Source organism: Ciconia boyciana, chromosome 2 (genome assembly GCF_034638445.1).
Source record: "Ciconia boyciana chromosome 2, ASM3463844v1, whole genome shotgun sequence".
Taxonomy (NCBI): domain Eukaryota; kingdom Metazoa; phylum Chordata; class Aves; order Ciconiiformes; family Ciconiidae; genus Ciconia; species Ciconia boyciana.
This window is the reverse complement of record NC_132935.1, coordinates 120384667-120408116: the sequence shown is the minus strand read 5'-3', so window position 1 is coordinate 120408116 and position 23450 is coordinate 120384667. Positions and strand designations below refer to the sequence as shown.

General features: G+C 39.7%; 1 protein-coding gene across 6 annotated transcripts in view; it reads left to right on the top strand.

Moving 5' to 3' along the window:
• TMEM108 (transmembrane protein 108) overlaps window positions 1-23450 on the top strand; it is a 166940-nt gene that overhangs the window by 55366 nt on the left and 88124 nt on the right. The window contains exon 3 of one of the 6 annotated variants that reach the window (XM_072853813.1): window positions 19509-19598. The exons of the other annotated variants lie outside the window; for them this stretch is intronic. The gene's annotated coding sequence lies outside the window, so the exon portion shown is untranslated. The remainder of the gene's footprint in view (window positions 1-19508; window positions 19599-23450) is intronic. 6 annotated transcript variants of the gene reach the window in all.

The window sequence follows — 23450 nt, the reverse complement described above, 5'->3', positions numbered from 1 at the left end:
TGTGTCTATCCAGTCAGTTGCAAACATCATCTCTAAACCAGTAATTGGCTTCAAGCATATCCAAGAGCCAGGTACAACTTGTAGAAGTTGTACCTGGCCCACAATAGAAGGGTGACAGGTACTGTGAACTGCAATTATCAGTATCCTTTTCTGTGTGTGCTCATGGGAAGTGGTCAGAAAGCTGGATAACTGTGATATTAATACCTGGGGACATTAATATGAATTATTACTCAACATTAGCTACCCATTTTGCCTTCAGAGACGTGCTACAAAATTCATCTGCTTTCAATAAAGTATGAAAACATAGAAACTTTGGTCAAGAAACTGTTTTCTACTTCAAGTCATAAATTTCCTGTAGCTAAAACATTTTTTTGTACCACCCAAAATTATAACATGTACCAGAATATAGATTGTGTCATTTTTATTTTTCTTGAGTATTACTGTCAGAGTAAATCCATAAAGATGATTAAAAACTGGCTGCTTCTCTTGGCCCTTTCATTTGTAAGGAAACAAATGTGCCAGTCTCAGCAAACAGATGTCCACATCATAACAATCATCATCACAGTTGGCTTGAAACATTGTCTGTCTCATAAATGCATCTAAGGACTAAAGAGAAGTAGAGTTTTACCTCTCGTGGTCTCTCTAGGTCAGACCTGAGAGAACTGCAAAGGAGAGTAGAGAGACCTGTTTGTTGCTTGCACATTGTATCGTATGGGTTTTGAAATCCCATGCTTTCTGTGCATGTCCTTTAGGAATATCACTTTATTAAAAGAGGCATATAAACAAAAAGATGTAGACAGTATTGCTGTGCGATGGTTACTTTTACTCACACCATGCTCAGCCAGAGAGGGGGATGCATTAAGGATTTAGTGCAAAGGGAGTGTGAGAAGGAATTCAGTTTTATCACCAGCCCTGGCACATGCACTGCATCACTTTGAAGGCATGAACTTACCAGAACAGGGGTTTGATCTGAGTGCTTTTGGGGTTTGCTTTTGCAATTTTTAGGAGCTTTGTGCAAATACTTTCACTAACTCCTGTAAGCATGTAAGTCAGACTCATTGGATATGCCTGGGATCTAGCTGTATATTTTTAAGATTCAAAGACTGCATGAAAGTGCAATTTCCTGAATCCTGGCTTTGCATCCTTTCTCTGGATAACAAAGATGCTGAGAGCCAAGAGTAAATTTACAGACAAAATAAGGTGTCTAGAGCAATACTTTAGCGAGGAACAACTTAAAATTTGCTGTGGGTGGTATAATTTATCAGCCACCAGCATATGCAAGACATAAGAGAAGGATGCTTTGGGGGTGTTTTTGTTCCTGAATGGGTTGCAGATTTACTAAAGACAGAGACGTCTGCCAGTCACCATTGGTAAGTAGTACCTCACTGTAGGACGAACATGGAGATTGCACTGCTGAAACACTGAAGTCCCACTTCACGGATTACAGTGCACATGCAAAGAAAAAAAGAGACTGCATCTCAAAGTGCTTTTCATGATCTCAAGTTGAAATTTTTGGGAGACAAGTGGGTGACTTTAGACTACTACCTTGTAGGGTAGGGTCCTGTAATCCCAAACTGCCACAAACTGCTGTCTCTAGTTTGTATCAGAGTTGATGGTGCCACAAGTGAAGTCTACTGGGGCATTGGAATGCGGATGGATCTTTCCTCACAGTCCTAAAAATAGTCCCATAACATTAAACCAGAAAGGCAAGTCAGACCTGTATGGGGAATCTTGCCATATGCAAGGCTGTGGTGTGCTGTACACAGTGCGCAGGTCTCTTGGTTCTTGTGCTATGACATGCCATGTGTGTAGGATGGTGGGGGTAGGGAGAAGTGTCAGGAAAATGTTTGTCTTTCAAGAGGACTGCATCTTGCCTGCTTATCCAGAAATGATAATGCTGCATTTTTTACGTTGTTAATTTCTATGGCAACGAAAATAATCTCATAAATATAGGATTATTGCTTCAGGATCAAAGAGGGGGAGAACCTGGGCTGTGAAAGAGAAAGTTCTTTATTTAAATATCTTAGCAGCAAAAGGAGTAACAAAACAACTCTTGAGACCTGAGCATATTTTCCTTTTACTTCTTGATCACCTGCAAAACCAAGCCTTAAATATTAAGCAAATAAAAGCAAAAATGTCCAGATTTCTTACTGTATTACTTTGTCAGCATGTTCATTACTTCTGAGTGCTCAGCAGACGATGAAATAATTGCAGTTAAGGCAATAAAATATATTTAAAAGAAAACCCCTCTGTCTCTTAGCAGTGCCCTGGCATCAATTGGCTGGAGTGTTAAGAGATGGAAAGAGAAAGCAATACTGTCTGTGTTGTGAGAGAGACTGACTCATCCCAGACTGCTCTTAATGGGGACTCCAGTGGAAATATTTCTTCTCAGCAGGCTGGTTTTGGAGGGCAGCAAAAACATACGTGGGCTTGCTGAAGAATTCTCTATGGAGTCCACTGCAGTTTTCCCTAAGAGAAGATTTCTTCAAGCATCTCTGTCCTCTGCTTCTTTTCATCACATGTCATTTTGAAGCTGTTTGTCTCCTGCATACCTATTTACATATCATAAAGTTACAGAGGAAATGTAGGTTTGTAGAGAGGGCTTGCCAGCTGCCATTTTTCCTAAAAGAAAATCTGCAATTTAACATTAACCTAGCAATTAAGCAAAAATTTACACTAACATGCTGCTTTCTTGCATAAAAATTGCTCTCAGCAACTCTGAAAATTCCCTACGAGAAAGGTAATAGAATAATTCCCAGCATCTTTGATTTGGAAAAGCCATTTTCTGGCATGATTGATATTTCCTTTGTGTTAGCATGGGAGACCATAGAAAGAGGAGTAATCTCTCTAATGGGTGTACTCCACGCTGGTGCCTGGGGTCCATGATACATTTGTCAGGCTTTAATTAAAGCGCTGGAGTTGAATTTCCACAGTAATTAACTTTTGTTTGCAGTTACACCATGTCTCTCATTTTTGACACTCACACTTTCCTGTTAGAGATAGGAGCAGCAATTGGCACAAAAAATAAAGAATGTGGAAATGAGGAATAATTTAAGAAATGGCATTGTATTTACCATGAATTCTAAAAGGAGGCAAAACCACGTTTTCTTTCAAAGTAGTTTTGTTGTTAGCTACCTAATGTTTTATCTCCTGTATAAACACATATCCCATTGCCTTGGTTACCCTTCCTTATGCAATGTCCAGTAGTAAACAAGCAACTTCTGTTCAGTAGTCAGCATGTACCCTGCATCCAAGTTACAACAGGTCTTTCTCATTATGTCTTGTAGAAGTGTTTTGTTATCTTTTGGCAAATGTTGACTTTCTAAGCATGAACAATATATGTCCTGGGGAGGCTATTCAAACATTATCCCTGGGCTGAGACTTTAATTTCAGTTATGGGTAGGATTTTTAACAGTAAACATCACAGGAGCCTTACATCCTATTGTCAGTGGTGGGTTTGGATTGCAGAAATCTCTGTCTCATTGGACGTACAAATTGCTTTTGTTAATAAGCGTTAGGTACTTCAGTCTGCTCTTTAGATACAGCTTTTTCAGGTATCTTTCCCTTCCACTTTTAATTCATGTAGTTTTCTACTTACATTTCACATGGACTGTGAAGTACTATTATGTAGGAGCACAAGTAACAAAATTACAGGTCATTGTTATTCTTATTTGGCTTGGCCTTTCGCTGAACAGAGGAACACAGACCTGGAATCCAGTCCCCTTCTGTCTCAGCTGCTCTCTCAATCACCCTTTCACAGACCCACTGAGCTCCATTTTAAAAATGAAGGGGTTTTTATTCCACTACTGCAGTCTGAAATCTGTGCTGCGTAGTGACTATCTTCTTATTTCCAATCTGAATGCGTTCACAGCCAGCTCACACCATGTCCTCACCTGTGCCAACCAACATGTTCCTGTGCTCCTGGGTGAGATAGGTGAAAGCATCCTTGCGGGGTGTTATAGTTGAGGTAAAGACTCTGAGCAAAAATTAATTTCTCAGGTATCCGAGTGTTGTCTTGTCTCACTCTCAGAATAATCTTAGCGCCTTCCAGAGAGGAGCTGGCTGCTTGCTAGCTTTTTTTTCTCAGACCTCTTGGTGTAAACTAACCTTGGAGTTTGTGTTCTGTAATTTACAGCAGTATCTTGTTCCCCAAATACTTGAAATGTATCCCTTGTTTCTTATCTACAGATCTGCACTTGCTGCTGTAGCTTTGAAATGGATGATGGGATGGTCCCTCTGAATGCAGTACAGCTAAGAATAGTATCACTTCTGAAATAAAGCACTGGATATAATTAAGTACCACAGTGTAGTAAATCAGTGTGGCACTTAAGGGCATGACAAAGACCATGAAAAAGAAAGGTAATAAATTGTGTGGTGAGAAATGCTAATTGATCATTGTTTGCAATTTTAACCAGTGTCTCCAGATTTCACTTTAATATTTCTTGTGGACTGAAAAGCAAGTGCAGAACTGAAATGGTTGTGACAAAATAGAAGTATGGAAGCTAGAGAGAGGCATGGTCTGGTCAAGCATCAAATTCCTGTGAAATTATTCTGTCTGGCAACATATTTCTAAGTGGTTGGCTTATCTATTTTATAACGTGCCGGCTCTACTCACCCCACTTGTCTTGGAAGACTGTTCCATAACAGAATGTGTCTGGGTACTGTGAAATCCCTTATAATATTTTCCCTATGTTTTGTCTTTCTTAATTTGTCTTGATTCTTCCTACTTCTATCATCTCTATACTTCATGTGCCTATACAGTATTTATCCACTGTCTATTAAAATTGTTCCTTGTAGATAATTTCACCAGCTCTTTGATCAGCTTTATCTCTGAACTTACTTCAATGCTAGCATCTGTTTAGCAATACTGTGTCATGGACTGAGTAGCATATTTTACATGCAGTTGCTCTAGACATAATGTGGGGAGGAATCTCATCTATATGTTCCACTTGGCAAAGAAACTTGGGTTTTAAGCTAAGGCACTAGTCAGAGACTCTGGAAGTCTTAGTTTGATTTCTGGCTCTGCTCAAGTCCCCAGGTCTCATTTTGGATGAACCAGTTAGGCTGAAATCTTAGGCTGAAGTCTCTGTTCTCTAAAAAGGCCTGTTCACTTGGAGCAAGGCACCTAGGCTTTTCATGTCATCAGTGAGGGGAGATGGGCAGCCGTGGGTAGTGAGCCATCCTGTTTTAAGATAGGGCTTCATCCCAACTTCGTTAAGACAAGATCAGTTATCACCCAGGATGCCCTGTCTTTTTTGCATTGATTAAAAAGGAGCTTACGCAAATAGCTTACAAGAGATTCCTAATTTTTATGTGGCTAAAAAAAGGGGAGAGGAGCCTTGCCTCAAGTCTGCTGTTAAGCTGGATAATAATTCCTCCAGACACCATGGAGTCTTGCAAAGCAAGAATTAATGTGCTTGGGTCCTGCATTGGTAGAGAGGAATAGCCACTGATGAGGTCAGAACTCTATAAACCATATTTGCAGCATTGCTTGGAAACTTGTGTGTGATGTGTTGTATTGTATACCGTTACTGTTGATCTTTTTTGTTATTAGTTTATTTCCAGAGTTTCCTTCTTAATATGTAGAGCATTTTATGCCATAAATGTATAAGGCATTTCTTCCAGGATCTGTCTGTTTTCCACACAGAGATATTATTTCATATTTTACAGAGAAATCTCTTACGTGGAGCAGGGTTTCCTGGCTACTAATTGCCCTTTGATGGTGTTTTGCAGCCCAGTCTGAGTTCCCTTCGCTCCTGACTGCCCCAAAACCACAACCTTGGATGGGAAGCCCTGTAGCTGTCTTAGCTATGCTTGATCCAATAAGCTCTGTCAAGAGGCTGGATTTATTCCCTGGAGCATAGCACCACACGGTGTGGCTTTTGCCTTCAGCCGACTCACATCTTCAGCAAAATATGTTTGCCCTTATCTGCAAAAGACTGTAGATGTAACACAGATGTTTAGAGTGTATCTGTCTTGCCTGGGATTGCAAGCTCTTGGCTCCTTGGGGAGATACTTCTTTATAAGTAGATGGTATCTAGGAGCAACAGTTTCTCTTGTTCCCAAACATTTAAGCTGTTTGAAACCCTGACCTACACATGGTGAAACTGGGATTCCACATACGTTCAGGATGCTTTTATGGTGTGTATGCAAGGTGAGAGCATACTGTGGCATTGACTGGAATCATCCCATCATGTGCAGAGGCTTTGGAGGCACCTGCCAGTCATCTACAGTGGCTGTGGTCTTTCTTCACTCTTGCTGTAGCCAAACTATTGTCCACGCGAAAGACCTGCAGTTAGCTCAGCTACTTTGCATCCAGGGGCCTGTGCTTAATCTCTCGACAAAATGTGCACAAATTTTTAACAGAAAATTGCTTGGTTTAATGTTGTCCAGAGATCTCAAGCTGTCGATGAGTATACATAGTTCTCTGAGTCAAGAAATAGAGTGAGGAAATAAGTTTTAAAGCTGTGTGTCAGTTTATTCTTTTCACCTAAATTATAAGTGAAGGGGCCACAGAATCAGTCTGTACCTCTCAGTTTGTCCTGCTAGAGCTGTTCTGCCTCAAATGAATAATGGTTTAATGTTCATTAGCCAGAGAGAGCCAGAGAAACTGACCCCATCACCTAGTGGGCAGGGCACTCACATTACAGGCGGGAGACTCAGGTTCAAGCCCTTGTTGTACTGATGTCTTAATTATTTACACAAAATGGAAAAATAGCTCTTGCAGGGCAGTGAAGGAAATCTTATGTTAGAGTACTTATCAGAGTAGTGGTTAGAGCAGTTAGCTATGCTGTGGATAACTAGCTATCCCAGGTGTGTAACTTGACCACCAAACTACAGAGTGGAGCCTTATTTTTCTGAGAAAAAAAGTTGAAAGGCTGTTTGCTCACCCAAGAAGAGTTGGAAAATATCTGAAACCGTAAAAAAAAAAATATATATATGGGGATGAGAAATATGTCTAACTGGTCTTACTGAACAACACTCTCAGTCATACACACCAGCTGAAAGTGTCAACATCATATGTCACTCTTCAGTTTTGCATTTCTACAAATGGCTAATCAGAGAATGGGGCAACACTGCATCAGCTCTGCTATCTCTGCAGTATTCTAGACCTGTGAGCTGAGGCAGTAAAAACCAAGCCAAAAAATTTTAACTCGTGTTTAGGCAACAATTCTCCAAAATACAGAAGTAGTTGAAACTGGTATAAAATAATACATTAACTTCTTGAATTTGCAGCTTGTGGTTGGTGTCATTCTAAATACAAAGAACTTGTACATAGTGTAAGTTCACATATGCACATTGTCCTCCTACCGACATATTAATGCTATTTGTATGGTCAGCCTGCTTTAGGAGCAGTCAGTTGTCAGTAAAAGTGTCACAAACCCTAGGTAATATAAATCTGAATATATGGGTCTCATCTGCATTCATAGCACAATGGGAGAGACTGACAGAGTGATGAAGAGGTAAGGAATGGAAGCTTGCAGAATGCAGCTACTGTGTGCTAGGTTACTTAGGCAGCCTGGAGATAAAGATATGTCCTATTTCTTCCCAAATTCACGATGAGAAGGATTGTTCAGAGCTGCAATTGATTCATGGATAATGCAGAGGTAGTATATTTTCAGTGGAATGCAGAGAGAACTGGTTCATATGGATAAGTTATTAGGGAGCAGGAGCACAAGATTTTCTTTCCAAGTGAATAATAAAGCATTTGCATTGCCCTCAAAATGTCTAATATTGACCTTTACCAACAGCAGAACATCAGATTCAATGGACCACTGCTTTTTGTGACTGTGCCTGGTTTATAGATCCCAGTGGGTTGTGATCACTATGACAAATACCACTGTTCTTTGGTGTGAGATGTTCTGTTTTCTCAAGAAAAGTTAAATGATTTATATCAAGTCAGTCTCCCTCCCAGCCCTAACAAACTACACCAGAATTGCTCTTTGTTTGCATCGTTCCATGTTCAGTTAGCATTTTGGTTAAAAGCAAGTGAGTGAGTTTTGTTCTGCTGTGTTACAGCATGCTCAGTTGTAGTCCTACCTGGTGGGAACAGATGTATCTACTTCTCCTTCTTCAGAAATGCCTTGCAGGGCTTTGAGACTTGAAATGGCCTATTATCTACCAAATAACAGATGTCTTCACAGATTAGCCTCTCTGAGTAAAAACACAATCACACCACACAAAAGATGATGATTAGCTAGTTGAATAACAATAGGCCAACTCCAATGCAGATGTACAGGAAACAAGGAAAGGATCAGACACTTATATTTCTATTTTTCTGAGTTCATTATATACATTCATTTTTACAATGACATCTTAATGTTAAAGCTGCGATTATGCAGCTTTCTGTTTCACAGCTTCTAACTTATGGTTTTTTCAAATTAAAATAATGTATTAATATTTCCCCCAATTACATGGGGGGACTTAATTCAGTTTGCATACAATTAACGCACTTGTTACAAAAGTATTCTATATGTTAAGTCCATTTTAGTTAATTTCTTTAAATATTTTTCAGTTAAAGATTTGCATTCATATCTTTCAATATGAATGAAATTGAAGAACTCTGCAATGATAAATTCTGTAAATCATAATACCCCTTTGAGTATATGGTCCAGCAAAAAACAGACAGAAGTTTTGCTTACGTAATTTGGAGGGAAGTAGATGAAGAATTAGACACATTTATCTACAGGACTTCCCCTACTTGATGGTTTGTTTGCTTCCTTGAAAAGATTCAAATTCCTGATGTGATTTGGTGGGTCAAAGTCTTCCTGAGTGCAGAAAGTATAGACAAGGACTTTGTTGACCTTGAGTCTGGTAAAGGTTGCCTGATGTAAAACCCCTTTGGTACCATTCAAAGTGAAATTTTCAAACCCAGAAAAATTCTGTTCTGATATCAGGCTGTAATTTTTTCATTTCAGTAAAAATAGTTCAATCTCTGAGAAAAAAAAATATACCGGGGGGGGGGGGGGTCATATTTCATAAAGTTACAGTACGTTCTGTTATTTTGTGGGACTTCCATATCACAGATCAGGAAAATGAATTTATCAGGGAGAGAGGAGGATGCAGGACAAAAACTAGATGGATTTCTGGAGCAGGAGTCAAGGTTAAAGATTTTTTGCATTTTAGTGGAAATCTGCCAGATGAGACTGCACTCTGGTCTGAAAAATCCTTATCCACGTACTTTTCTTTTAAGTTTTGCAGCTCAGGTCTCCTAGGATTTTATCAGTAGGGAGTTTGTTGTAGACCATGGATATGAAGGTTGTGACCACGGTCCAGGTGGTTGACTCAGGTATTGAAATGATTAAGAAAGAAAGGACAGGGCTGGGATATGGTCCCCGTGTAAGGGAAACTAGGAGTGGGACAAAGAGATGAATATGTGGAAGTAAAGTGGTGAGACACAGGGAGTAGGAGCAGAGAGGAACTGAGGAGGAATGGGTGGGACTTTTAAGAAGGGATGGTGACAATATGCAGGAGGGAGATGGACAGGACTCTGGCAGAAGAGACCAGACTAGTAATAAGGCAAGGTCAGGTGTTACAAGTCTGGGCTGAGGACCTAAAGGCCCCAGTTCTCTGGAGGGTTGTGTGGGTGTCAGTATCAGTAGGGCTGTGAGATACAATTTCTGAGTTGGGGTCTTTTTTTCTCATTTTCCTTTTTTTTTTTTTTTTGAAACTGTGTAAGTTACACTTAAAAGCCTGTAAAGGGTGCAAAGCAGAGCTCTCTTAAATAAGGAGAGATTTCAGTCAACACTGTTCAGATGAATCAATATTTTATTTTACCTTAGTAGTTCATTATGTCACCCCTTCCTCCCATAACTGTACATCATTCAGATCCAGCTTTGAAGCCAGAGTTATTAATTTCCTGGGGAGCACTTCTGCGGCTCTCATTATTGCAGCATCTGAGTACTTTACAAACGTTAATGAATTTATCTTCACAATGTACCGATAAGGTGAAATGACATTATACACCAGGGAAAATGAGGCACAGAAGCATAATGTCAAGAAGGGACATTTAATTTAGATGCCCAACATGAGATGTTTGTGCCCTGATTTTCCAGAAATAGCGTTTGATTGCCCTTTCTTTGTTCTGGAGTCGGCTTTTGCTGAGTCCATCACAGTTGGAATTGCTCCACGCTTCCACAGATCAGAGCGCAGGTGTTCTGTGCTCTGCTCTAAGCAAACAAGGAAGATGCAATTAATGACCGCCTGCGCAGAGTTTGGTTTTTGTGACTTCCTTGGCATTAGGCACTGAGGCAGAGAGAGAATCCAGGTCCCCAGGGCAGCTTTCAGCTGCCCTAGGCACGACCACGGTGCTTCTCCAAGCCCTTACCTCGTTCTTGTTGGACTATCCAGTGCCATCAGTAGCGAGGCAGAGATGCAGCAAACAGCAGGTTCCTTCTTGATGTGACCTTGACTCACTGAATATGTGTGGTCAGTCCCTGCTCTTACGCTGAGTGAGGCTGGACAGTAGGCAAAAACCCCAAATATGTGAGTTTATTATTTCGATTGTCACAGTGTGTACAGACTGCAGTCAGTGCAGACTTTTGCACTGCAGGGATAGATGCACCAAAAGGGCTCTCGCTGCGTCATGATTCCCATCTTGTGTAACTCTGCCATGGCAATCTTAGTTAGCACACAGGAGCAGGGGCTCCCAAAGCAAGAAAGAACTGCAGTTTTATTTTAAAAGGATCCTTCATTGTATCCCTGGGCTGCCTCATTGCTCAGTCACGTGAGCTGATATGGGGATGAAGACCCATGGCTGGGCATCTCCCATCTTCCATCCTTGCAGGGCTGAACTCACGGCTCAAAAATTAATTGCACCCAGAAGAGACAACACGTTTTCCCCAACTTTTTACAGCCTACAGAAGCAAAGCCATGGTGCAATCAAGCAGGGCATGGAGAAGGCAGTCTCTGCTTCCCTGAAAGACTTTTCTTTAGTAGGAAAACAGAGGGACAGAAAGATAAAGAGACAGTTTTCAGATGCGCAAATAGGAGTTAGGCTCCATTAGCTTTCAGTACAAGAGGGAAATCTCACTGAAGTTTGTACCCACAAAAATCCTGCTGTAGTAATTATCCAGTGTCTCCCAGATCCTCTCCTGTGCTGTTCTGTAATTTACACAAGGCCATTCTTCCCCTTTTTCCTTCATCAGTTCATTTTCATATTCAATTGTATCGTGCTGTGACAGAGTCACTGGAATTACTCTGGGTTTACACTTGGCAGCTCAGAACACAGGTTAGCCCATCTTAGTTGCAATATAGGAAAATATCTGATGCACCTGAAGCTATCCTCATTGCATTTTAGCTGAGGTGTATCATTCAGGTAGATGTTTATTTATTAAATCCACCTATCAAATGTGCAGTCCCAGGGATTTTTATTCTTTTCCTGCCTATGCTGTTTCTTACCTCTGTTAGAGAAAAAAGAACAGCCTTCTTAAATCAGTGGCCTTCGCTTGCACCGCTGGTGCCTAGGGTCTTGTTGTGGTTTAGCCCCAGCTGGAAACTAAGCACCACGCAGCCGCTCGCTCACTCCCCCCTGGTGGGATGGGGGAGAGAATTGGAAGAGCAAAAGTAAGAAAACTCGAGGGTTGAGATAAAGACAGTTTAATAGGTAAAGCAAAAGCCACGCACGCAAGCGAAGCAAAACAAGGAATTCATTCACTGCTTCCCATGGGCAGGCAGGTGTTCAGCCATCTCCAGGAAAGCAGGGCTCCATCACACGTAATGGTTACCTGGGAAGACAAACGCCATCACTCTGAATGTCCCCCCTTCCTTCTTCTTCCCCAGCTTTATATACTGAGCATGATGTCATGTGGTATGGAATAGCCCTTTGGTCAGTTTGGGTCAACTATCCTGGCTGTGTCCCCTCCCAGCTTCTTGTGCACCTGGCAGAGCATGGGAAGCTGAAAAGTCCTTGACTGGTGCAGCAACAACTAAAACATCTCTGTATTATCAACGCTGTTTTCAGCACAAATCCAAAACATAGCCCCACACCAGCCACTATAAAGAAAATTAACTCTATCTCAGCTGAAACCAGGACAGGTCTTTACTGAAGCAAAGCTCCCATTGGGGTCAGGGAGTTTTGCCTGAGATAGAACTTCACATTTCTGGGTAGTAAATGAGAGTTTTCACTAACCTACTAGAATAAACTGTGCACCTGAGCATAATCTTACTTGACAGCATGGCATGTTTTCAGATGCTGCTGTTCGAGATTTCCCATATTCTTTCATATGCGTTTCTTCTGGCTTACCTGCACATCTATATATGCCAGTGTTTGAACCTTTTGAAGGAGGGAAGATGAGCTGTTTAGCCAATAGCAATCTTGCTGGCTGCATAAAGTGAAAGGGAAGAAAATAAGACATGCAGAGATCAGCATGCTAAATCCTCTCTAAAGCTACAGACCTGTCATGTAGAGCTAAATCTCAGGCAGTGCCAGGTTAGCACTGGAAGCACCCCTATCTCTCCTTCTCTTGCCTTCAGTCCCCCTCTCCAAAGCCTGAAGTTGTTGACATCATGTTGACACAGAGCAGGGCATTATTATTCAGAGTTGCATAAACAGTGAATTTACATTGAGTAAAACCAATAAGCTGCACTGCTCTGACATTTAATTTTCTTGGAAACTCTTCCTATTGAAGCAGGCAGAACGACATACATTTTCAAATGAAATGCAGTGTTTGCACTACAATAACCTTGCATGGACAAGAATGAATAATTTGGAAATTATCAAGACCCTATTTCCTTCCACCTCCCTCCAAACCTAAATTTTTATCAGGCTATATTTCTGTTTATGCCATGTAAAATTTTCATTTTATTCCCACCTGCTGTGTCAAAATGGTGTGCAAAATATTCTTCTATAAAAGGGGTTGCTGTTTATGGCTGGGTCACTGGTTGGTAGTCCCCTATTCTTTCTGAGGCCACTTCTTCCTTTGACATCAAACCCTGGGGCTGAAAGTTGAGGATAAATGGTGCCCCTTGAACTAGACGCAGTCATAATAAACTCTCAGATGAAATGTCAGGTCTAAGCAAGTGTACTCTTCCACTTTCCAGTCTATGTTAATCAGCCCTCCAAAGCAGAGCAGTCATATTTCAGAGCTCACTTTATCCCCCTTCTCTTCTTACCATATTGAATGTCTGATTATAGGAGAGGTAGTAAATGGTTCTGTTAAAAGGAGGTTTAACCAGGGAGACATAGGTCAAGACCATCTTACTTTCCGTGGCATATGATTGTGTACATGCATTTATGCATCCATCTGTCCAAATCTGCCAAAGATGTGTCTATTCTTAGAGCATGAGTTATAATTTTGTACAAGAAGCTACTCCAGACAGACTTACTCTTTGAAGTGATAGACACTATTCCAAGATGAATGTGTGCTCTAAAATACCTGTGCAAAGGAAACGAGCAAACAGTTCAGTTGGAATTGCTCCAGAACTAACACCCTGTCATGGGGGCAAAAGGATGTGGCAAGGCACATGAGGAGGCCTTAAAAAAACCCTACCTTTTGTGTTTGTTTACTGTACTGATGTTTTTACTAAAATATCATTACAGATCATGTTGGTTTTTGTTAGGAATGTATGCTCTGTTAAAAAAACCCAACAGTATGGGTTACTATTAAATGTATTAATGCACTGTTGAGACTGAATGGTTAAGAATTCAAAAGGTGGTTATGCTTTCCTACCATGCTTTTTTCAACTATAATAAAACGTTTCTTTCAATCTTAGGTACTTGTATATGTCTATTATAACCTGTCATTGTGAAATTAGATCCTTATGCCATACTTACAAATTATGATTAGAGCTGGTTCAAAACATTCTATCTAAAACTGATGTGGAAATATTCTCAAACATGTATTTTGATGGGAAATTTAATATGATTTTCTTTTCACTGAAAAGAAAAAGGGGAAATGCCATATAGGTTTATTAATTTTTTCCTTTTGTCTTTTCTTTTTGTCACTGGGAGAGGCATGCAGGTATAAATAGGGAAATAAAGAAAGACAAGCAGAAAACATAGCCATCATCTGCTATATACATTCATAAACAAACATATGTGTGCAATTCAAAATTGCAATAATGAACGCATTGCTTTTTATTTAATTTTTTTGGCAGCTAAGGTGTTTATGTTCTCCTTAATTATGTGATCTTGTTTGATGCAATAGGATGGGCCACAACCAAAATACACTGGTGGGGCACTGTGACCTGATTCAAAGCTCTTGTTCCTCACCCATCTTCAGTTTTCAGAAAGGCTGGTTTTGTGGACTGGATTCAGCATCTGATGGAGTCAGAAGAGCACTATGTTGGCATCCTTCATTGGCAATTATTTCCTCTGGGCTTTATAGATGTAGACTAACCAGGGAGCTGGGAGACAAAGCAGAATGTATGGGTCATGGGCTGGGCTCATCTGTACTTATCTTACATCAGGTCAGTTAAAATTCCCCTAGAGATGGGCGAAAACTTAATCAGTCTGTCTTGACCTTTTTCTTCTTGAATATCCCTCGACCTTCTTAATCTTTACAGTCTCTTGAGCAAAGTTAGTAAAAGGGACCCTCTTTACAGTTAAAATTTTCAAAGCCAAAACCCAATTAGTGAGATTTTTGTCAAAACAATTACAGGCACTTTCCTTCCTTAGCTTGCATCTTTAGGTCACTGTAAATCAGATAACGGTGATGCACAATATTGAGCCTCCTTTGTGGTGGTTTATTAAGGGTTATTTGTTTAGCTGGCTAATTGTGGTGTTTACTAAAGGGAAGATGATCTTGCAATTAAAATGTTGTATTGAGATGTTTCCATCTCTACCACAGATTTTCTTTAAAGTCATCTAGGGCCAGTGTAGCAGTGTTTTCAGGGCTACAATACAGGTATGTTTGACAGCAAGGTGCTTGCTTGCATTTTTGAATACTTGAGCATCTTCATGAAACTGGTATTTTGGCCTAGATTTCAGACATGCAGAGCATGCATACTCCTCTTTATTTAGAGTTTATGCTTTCCATTCTTGAAAATTTGACCCAATCAGTCAACCTTAGGAATACAGTACCATATTATAAGAGAGAGAAAATAGTACCTTCTCTTTTGCACCCTTTTTTCTTCTCTACTTGAAATATTTACATTTAATCAAGCTGAATAATGTGAAAAGCCTGATTTCAGCTGCTTCGAAAAGGTACGCCCTTTTCTGACTCTCCAGTGTTTATTACAGTGCAGGCAGAGCTATTTGCTTGCCTGTTCTTTACATTAAGTCTTTTTTATTGTGTATCCTACACAATAGGAACAAGGGAACAGTTTAACACAGCTGCAGAGAAGTTAACCCCATAAACTTGAGATCCCTGTAGCTGGAGAAGGCACTGGGTGGGATTCCTTTGTACGGACATTGGCATCCTCATTTTCAGTGTTACGAGCTGAAATCAGTGGTGAACCTTCAACCCTCTGAAACTCAATGGAGAGAAGCAGCCCCACATAAGGGATGGGTCTCCTCCTTCTAAGACAGGCATTTTAAACAGGTCACAGGCATCAGGCTTCAGAGAAGCCAATCTACCTGCTATCTACAGAGGGAGTTTAGGTGAGTAAATCAAACGTCAGCATCCACATTGTGGACACCCTGAGGCAGGTGAGATGCTATGGGAGATCCTCCAGGGAAAACACGCCATCACAAGAGTGATGTGGAAATGGAGCTTGTTTCTACGTCCATTCCCTGCTGTGATTGACAAGGAAGAACAAGCTATATTTTCTTTATTTTCCCAGAAGTTACAGATATATCTTAACTAGCGTAGTTTTGGGTGCCAAGAAAGTCTTTTAGCAGGAGAGCTTCCAATTGTTATAAAGTTTTCCTGTCAAAGAGCAGACAATTTACACTGCTGAATGCTTCCTGGGCATAGTGCAGCATGTGAAATTTTCATCATGAACTTGACACAATATTAAAAGATTTTCTTTGGTTTGGTTCCCATAAGACCCATACAGAAAATTCTGAAAAATTACACAACTTAGCCTTAAATCTATCATATTTCATTTTAAAAAAAAATCTTTTCAAGAGGACAGCGAAAGGTTCTTTTCACTAAGGGCTATTTCTGTACAACTTTCTTGACCCAGTTGTTTCACCTTTTTTTTTTTATGTTGCAATGTGAAAGATGCCGCTCCCCCAAACTCAAAGAAGTTGGACTCTTTGTCTTCAAACAGTTAGCAAAAATAGCATGTTACAAGCTGTGCAGTAAAATTTCATCATCAAAGATAAGTTTCAAATGGCCATTAGTAACTGAAAAGAAAGAACTATAATGGAAATATGTGTGTAGCTAGACCTTAACATATCATTATTAGTTTTCTAGTTGAAGTAAATTTACAAAGCACATATTTGCATATGTGAGATTTCCTGAAAGAGGTTTGAATGGCTCAGGTATGTGTTGTATGTCTCGTATTACTGTTAGATAATAGATATTTTCATGTTATTCAAGTGGCAGAAGTCACTTCCTCCACCTGTAAAATGGCACTCTGGTATTGTGACTAGAAAAAAATTGCCTTTTTAAGCAACAGAAGACAAATGGGCACCCAGAAGACCTTCTGTGGCAATAGATTTGTTGTCAAGTAAGATAATCTAATGGCATTCTGTAGTGCCTTAAAATGACTAGTGTCACAATCCAGTGTTAGGTTGTTGCAGAAAATAGACACTGACCTGTGGGACTGTCTTTCAGGTTTGATGTATAAGAAGTTGATAACAGTAACCAGATAGTTAATTCATTTGGAACTAATTGGCAAAAGTGGAAAAGTATTTTTATGTATGGTATAACTGCAACAAAACAATATCTAACTAATAAGCAGTGTAGCTTAAGTAATGGGGTAGGAGAAAAATGGAGCAAAGGAACTTCTGTTGCATAAATGCTACTGCATCCAAATTCAACCACATCAGAATTTTAAAATGCACACAAGAGTCTTCTCCTCTCCACCCGTAATGTGTATTAATGACCAAATTCTAATTATCCTTATAGCTGCTAAGTCAGTTTGATCCTTATGAAGATACTAGCTTCTCAGAGCTCCACAGAGATGAACGATGAAAAGGAGAGGCTGCTTCTTATCTTCTTATTCTAGCAGTGGACAGACAGACACAGTCATGTCTGTGCATGTGTGGGAACAAGAAGCAACTAGAATGATTGATGTTCAGACTTCTCTGCCACTGGAGCTGCCTTCAGAAGTATTTGGTAATGGTAGATAATTAGGAATAAAATCAAGAAATAAAGTCCCTTGCACTATCAATGGAGTGAGAAGGACATTCAATAGCCTAGTGCTTTCTATTTATTCCGATCTTCATCTCTGGGACTTCTTGGTTATAATCAGCTGAGACAGTAACCCTGTCTGTCACAGCTTTTCCGAAAAGGTCATGGGGCTCAAGCTTGCTGGAGTGGAGGGCAGGCACACATCAAAGCAAGGAAGTCTCACGTGAAATGACCTTTTATTTACGCCCTGGTATTTTTCCTCTCAGCTTTCCCTACCCTTTCAACACCTGCCTTTGGCTGTTTCAGTGATTGTTCATAAGATTACCACAGACACCAAGGCATTAGACAGCCAAAGGCAACAGCAATGTTACCTGGCCTTTTCAAACTAAGTTCTTCCCCTGGCCATGGTCACCTGGACGTGAGGTTCTTCATGCCCGTCTATTTTTATGACAGTGAACCCCAAGAATGCAGGCCTTTCCTCCCTCTCCCTTTCATCGACGTGCCCCAGGTTCAACATGTGAATAAAGGAAGATGATGAAGAACGAGGGAGTTAGCTGACAATGTCCTCCACTCATCACGCTAATGACAGTAGCCTTCCTTTAAGTGATCATCTGGCCTAGGACTCTTCATGGCCAGGCTGTCACAGCTGGGAGGAGGCCTGTGGTGACGCAGTCATTTGAACTTTTATGTTAAAGCGGAGAGATGGGGGTACTGGGATTTCAGAAGTTAATGATGAGGTAGGGAAACTGAGGAAGAGGGAGCAATTACTGTCCGGTTTTCCTGCATATTGACACTGCTTTGTGTGTTTATCTTGATTTGTGTTTACCCCTGTGGTAGTGGGAAGGTATGAATTCAAACACCAATACAAGAATAACCACAACCAGGCTTAGGCTCAGTGGGGATTGTAGATGCTCTGCACTTGAATGCAAAGAGAAGAGAGGCTTTGGTTGTTGGTTTTTGGTTTTTTTTTTCCCTGGATAGTACGAGATTCTCTGCTTATAAGTCCATGCTACATAGGAGGCAAGTCTTGTATATGCAGAAAAGTGTGCTAGTATCTCTAGTTTGGTTCCTACCTGACTATTCGTTACGTACATATGACAGGTCTACACAACGCAAGCAAGACTGGTTCTGCTCAGCTGTGATATCCTGAGGGTCGACCCTACTCTTTGGAGACATTAGGAAAGTGAAGGGTGTACAGTTTTGAGGATAATTGTGGAAGTAGATGTGAATTGCTCTTTCTTAGATCTGCAAAGAGGAATCCATTCGAAAGAGTGCTAAAAGATCTCAGTATAAAGGGGACATAGATATCAAAGATGCTGCACTCAGGATCTTATGAAGAAAGTTGGTAATGATAGTTTGCGTGTTCCAAGCAGTGGGAAATAAATCAGAGCAGACAACGTGGCACATGTTGAACAAGAACACAGAATTCTTGCTCAGAGGAATCTTATTGCTGCAAGTTAATAATCTTTTTATTAGCATGCCCTGAAGCTTTTTGGGATATAAATTTTGCAAAATAACAGCTGGATTGTGGAAGTAGGCCATTGAATTAAGAAACAAATCACACAAACTTGAAAACACAAAGTTGCGCTTGAGCCCCGTGTAGTCAGGAAGAGTACACCTGCTTCTTTTTATGAAACACTTGAATACTCTCAGAGTAGCTAACCTGTGGGAAACAGTGGGTGACCTTGGTGGTGGAATTTCGCTGGGTGAGTAACTCCTGGGGGAGTCACAGCTCTCTGAGTTGTAAGTAAGGAGCCTCTGTTGTTATTGTCTTGTGAGGCATTCGTGGAATGCTACGGGACAGTATGATACTAAAAGGATCAAGGCTGTGTTTCCTTGATTGGGGATTCAACAATGATTGGAGATGGAAGTAGTTCTGGGTGTGTCTTCTTTTCTTCTTTCACTTTCTGCAGAACCAAGAATAATATAGCTGAAAACTGTCAGTGGTGTAGCTTTTTCTTTTTTCTAGAATGAACCATAGAGGAGAGGAGGCAGTCAGAAATAACATAATAAAGTTTGGGTGCTTCATGGGATGGAAGTGGCATGTCTTTTGCCTGTCTCCTCTTTCCATTACCCTTTTTTCAGCTTCTTATTTCAGTCTCCTGGTGGCTGTTTGACAGACTTACAAAGAAAAAGGGTTCTCCATTGACTGTTAGCTTTGCCTCAATGCTCATCTTCTGTTCTCCTCCATTTCTTCTTTAATTTAAGGTACCGTTGGTATTTTTTTTTCCTATCAGACATAATGAATGACTAGGAGCTGTCAGCTCTTTTGGACTCTTTTGTCTTCTATTCATCATTATATCTTCATTGTCCTCTTTAATTTAGCTGCGACGTCGAGGGGATCACTTACTGTGAAAGACAATATTGCTAGCTGTCCATAGGGATTTCACACATCTATTCATCATCCTGTGTAAGGTAAACTACATGTGAAATATTGTGCGTTAAATAAGTGCATTTCAGACACCAAATCCTTAGCCAATATTTTCAAACACAGGTATCTGAGGCTAGGCATGTGACACCTTTTCTGGATACAAATTTCCACCAATTTAGCCATTGAAGATGGGTCTTTCTAAATTGAAATTTATTTGAGTACAAACTTGCACTAGCTTTATTGGTTTCAAAATATATCAGTAGGTACACCAATATGAATTAGAATATAGAAAAAACACAAAAGTTGTAATTAGACCTTTATTTCCTGGTTTTCAGAGGAGAGACAGTGAGTGTTCAGAGTAATTGGGAATATGCTAATTTACTTGGAGTCCTAAATATGGATCTAGGAAATTAAGGTTAAGAATCTTTAAAAAAAAAAAAAAAATATTGATCAAAGATCTGGTTTATTTGTAACACGTAATTCCCTCAAATACTCAGAATGGCTTACCAAATATTAAAGCACAGTATGTTTTAAAATTAATATTTTGGCGAAGTGTACTCCCGAGAAAACTCAGGGAAGTGTTAAAGAATAGAGTGAGGATAAAATGGGTACAAAACTGAGGTAGTCAGATTAGATTTTCAGTTATTAAAGTTTAACACACATTTTCCAAATCTTTTTTTTTTTCCAGGACCATTTTTGTTTCTGTTGTCTCTTCATATTTTTTTCTTTCTTGTAAGTGATGGTGTATTTAAAACAGGTGGCAATACTCTGGTTTTACATTAATCTGCCCAAGGTCAGGAACTGACTGTGTGTCTGCATTTTCCATCTGCATGTGCACAACTCTGCTAATCTAGTAGTGCCTAAAACTGCATGCTCAAATACTTAAGAAAACATGGGTCGGTGAACTGGAGCTCTCTCAGCTACCAGACACTCAATATGTAACCTTTCTTGCTTGTGATAAATAAATGTATTTATCACAGAAGACCTGCAAAATATTTTAATAATCTAAAGACTGCAAAAAACCAGCTACTTCCAGGAAAAGAACTTTTGGATTAGGTATGCTTGCATGGCCATGAGCTAGTACTGTGATGGCTGGACATGGGTTGATACTCAGAAAGGAGGTTTCCTCTGCAACTTTTCAAAGGCCCGACCATGAATCTTTGCTTTGTCTTCTTAAAGATACAGAAGACTTTCCACGATTGAACTGTGATTGGAAGCTGCTGAAATTAATATTAGTGTCGAAACTGTGGCAACTTCAGAAGCTGTTATATACAATAGGTGTATATTTGTTATATAATAATAGTAATAATTCTGCCCTTCATTGCCATCTCTCAGAAATGTCACGGTAATAGGTGACTGGGTGGTAAAACAGCAGATGAAATTTAGTGCAGATAATTGCAAAGTCACATACACAGGCGAAAAACAGTCCTAGCTCTATACCTGAGGATGGACTCCAGATGAGTTATTGCCATTCAGGAATTTGTGGCAGGCAGCTCTATAAAACAGTGGAGTAAAGCTCAGCAGCAGTCACAAAGGAAAAGAGAATCGTAGGCAGAATTGGGAACAAAGTAGAGAAGAAACAGGAAACATCACTGTCCAATACAACAGTCCAATACAGACCCAAGTTTTGATGGCTGCATGCAATTTTGTTCCCTGATCCTCAGATCCAAACTGGAAGTGGTACGTACAGCTTTAGGCATGTCGATTATCAGACATAGGGTATATCTGCTGTATGAAAGAAGCAAAAAGATGAGAATTCCTCAGCTTGAAAAAGAGATTCTAAATGATCTAATGAAAGACTAAAATTGTGTGAGACACAGGAGATAAGTAAGGAATAATTATTGTCAAGTTAAAAAACATGGCAGCTCAGATACTGTATTCAGCTGAGGGTTGCTGGAAATAGAGCAGGCTATGCCAGGGTGTAAGGATTACTTTACACTCATGTTGTTTCACATGTTATTTCCCTATGGTCCTGCTAGCCGCTGATGTTAAAGACAGGGTAATGGGCTCGCTGGAGCTTTCACCTATGTAGGTGCAGCAGTGGTTCCTCTGTTCTTATGTCAGGTCTTGATTCAGGCACTTAATGGGATGATGGTTCATCTGCCTGAACTTTGTGCAGCATTGATGGTGGTTGCAAGCAGTCTCTGTCTTTGGAAAACCATAATTGGTGTGATTTGGCTTCCAAATGTATACAAATAAATCTCATAAAATGTCTCTTGCCTTACCGTATCTGTAAAATAAATCCTTGGTTTGCACGCATTTCCTGTACACAAGAAATGAGGTATTAAAAATTATGGAAAGTTTAATTGCAATATTTTCCATTCGTGTTTAAATTTAACCCTAAGTCACACCAAGGACTTTGAAGAAATTGAGAGGCTGTAAACTCATGGCACCATTTTGTTTATACATCTTCACTGCATTCTCTATGTATAATTTTATGGCCATGTAGTAAAAAAGATAAGTCTTCTAACTAAGGGCAACAGAAGAACATAGTGAAAGTTTTGCAGTGCTAATCTTTGTTTCTTTCCCCATACGCACGCTAGTTCCTATTTCTTAGCGCAGGGTAAATTACCCTAAGAGTCCTGTCTAAATAAATACATACACAAAAGCATACCATTTATTTTAACCACAATACCAGAATTTATAAGCAAATACCTTTATCTATTATGGATAGCATTAACGTGGAGATGGAAGAGAAATATGAAAAAATTGTGGTTCACAGCCAAAAGCTGTATCACATCACAGTTGCCAAGCACAGTTCAAATTATACAAAGTAAATAAAGTGGATTTAGGGTTGCAATTTCAGATTCTCCCTTTTTTCCATTGTATTTTTAGGACTTCAGATGGGTCAGTGCTTGTAAATCCTGTTTTGACACAAACTTACAAGCAGAGCCCTTGGGGATAAGCAATCTACATTGTCAGTGGCTTATCTGGCTCTTTTCCTTTCCTGCATATATTTTTATTAGTATCTTAATGTATGCTAAACACAGACTTTTTTATATGCATCTTTGAAAAGTGCTGTAATAGACTATATGATGTCTATTTACACATAAAGACCAAGGATTTTTTACTATGTTTGCTTTGTTCTTTGGTAAACCTTAAGGAGAAAGGGATGAACAGGAGTCCCTCAGCAAGTTTTCATGATCGAACAATGGCATGAATCTAATTCTGATTTTGATTATAAAGTAGTAAATTAATTCACAGATGATTGCTTTCATTTAGGAGAAAACACCTTGCAAATACTGACATTTCTGCAAGTTACTCAAATGTTTTTAAGGTCCAGTTTTAAATGGAAAGGAAAACGTGCGAGAATCCAAAAACACTGTGTTTGTGTATGTAAATTTCCTTATCTAATAACTTAACAAAAGATGCTTGGATTTCGTTACAGGCAAGAAAAGTCACGATCCTTTTGAGGCTTCCACATTAAAGTCAAACATAGTTCTGTTTCCACAAACTCTTCAGCATCTATTCAGTTCAAAGGTGTTATTCATTGGTTTGACTTGTTTATCTTATGTCTTCAAGATCGCATTTTAAATAAGCTCTGAAAGATTTATATGGGGGCATGTTAAAATGACTCAGAAATGTCCCCAGGAGTTCAGAAGATGAAATTACATTGAACTGAAAACTAGGGGATACTACATGCTATTTAATATTGACAAGAGGCATTTTAGGAGGGTGATCTCGGTGTCCTATCTTTCAAAGTTGGTTATGAATCTTTAGCAAATGCTTTTTTATGGAATAAAGAGCTTAAATGCTGTGTTGTCTTTGGGTACTCAGTGAGATATTACTCACAGCAGTGCTTTGGGATTACATTTGCTTTTCACTTCTGATTTATGCATTTATTTTCCTCACAATGTGAATAATTAATATCAGCATGATTGGGATTTATTTTTTCA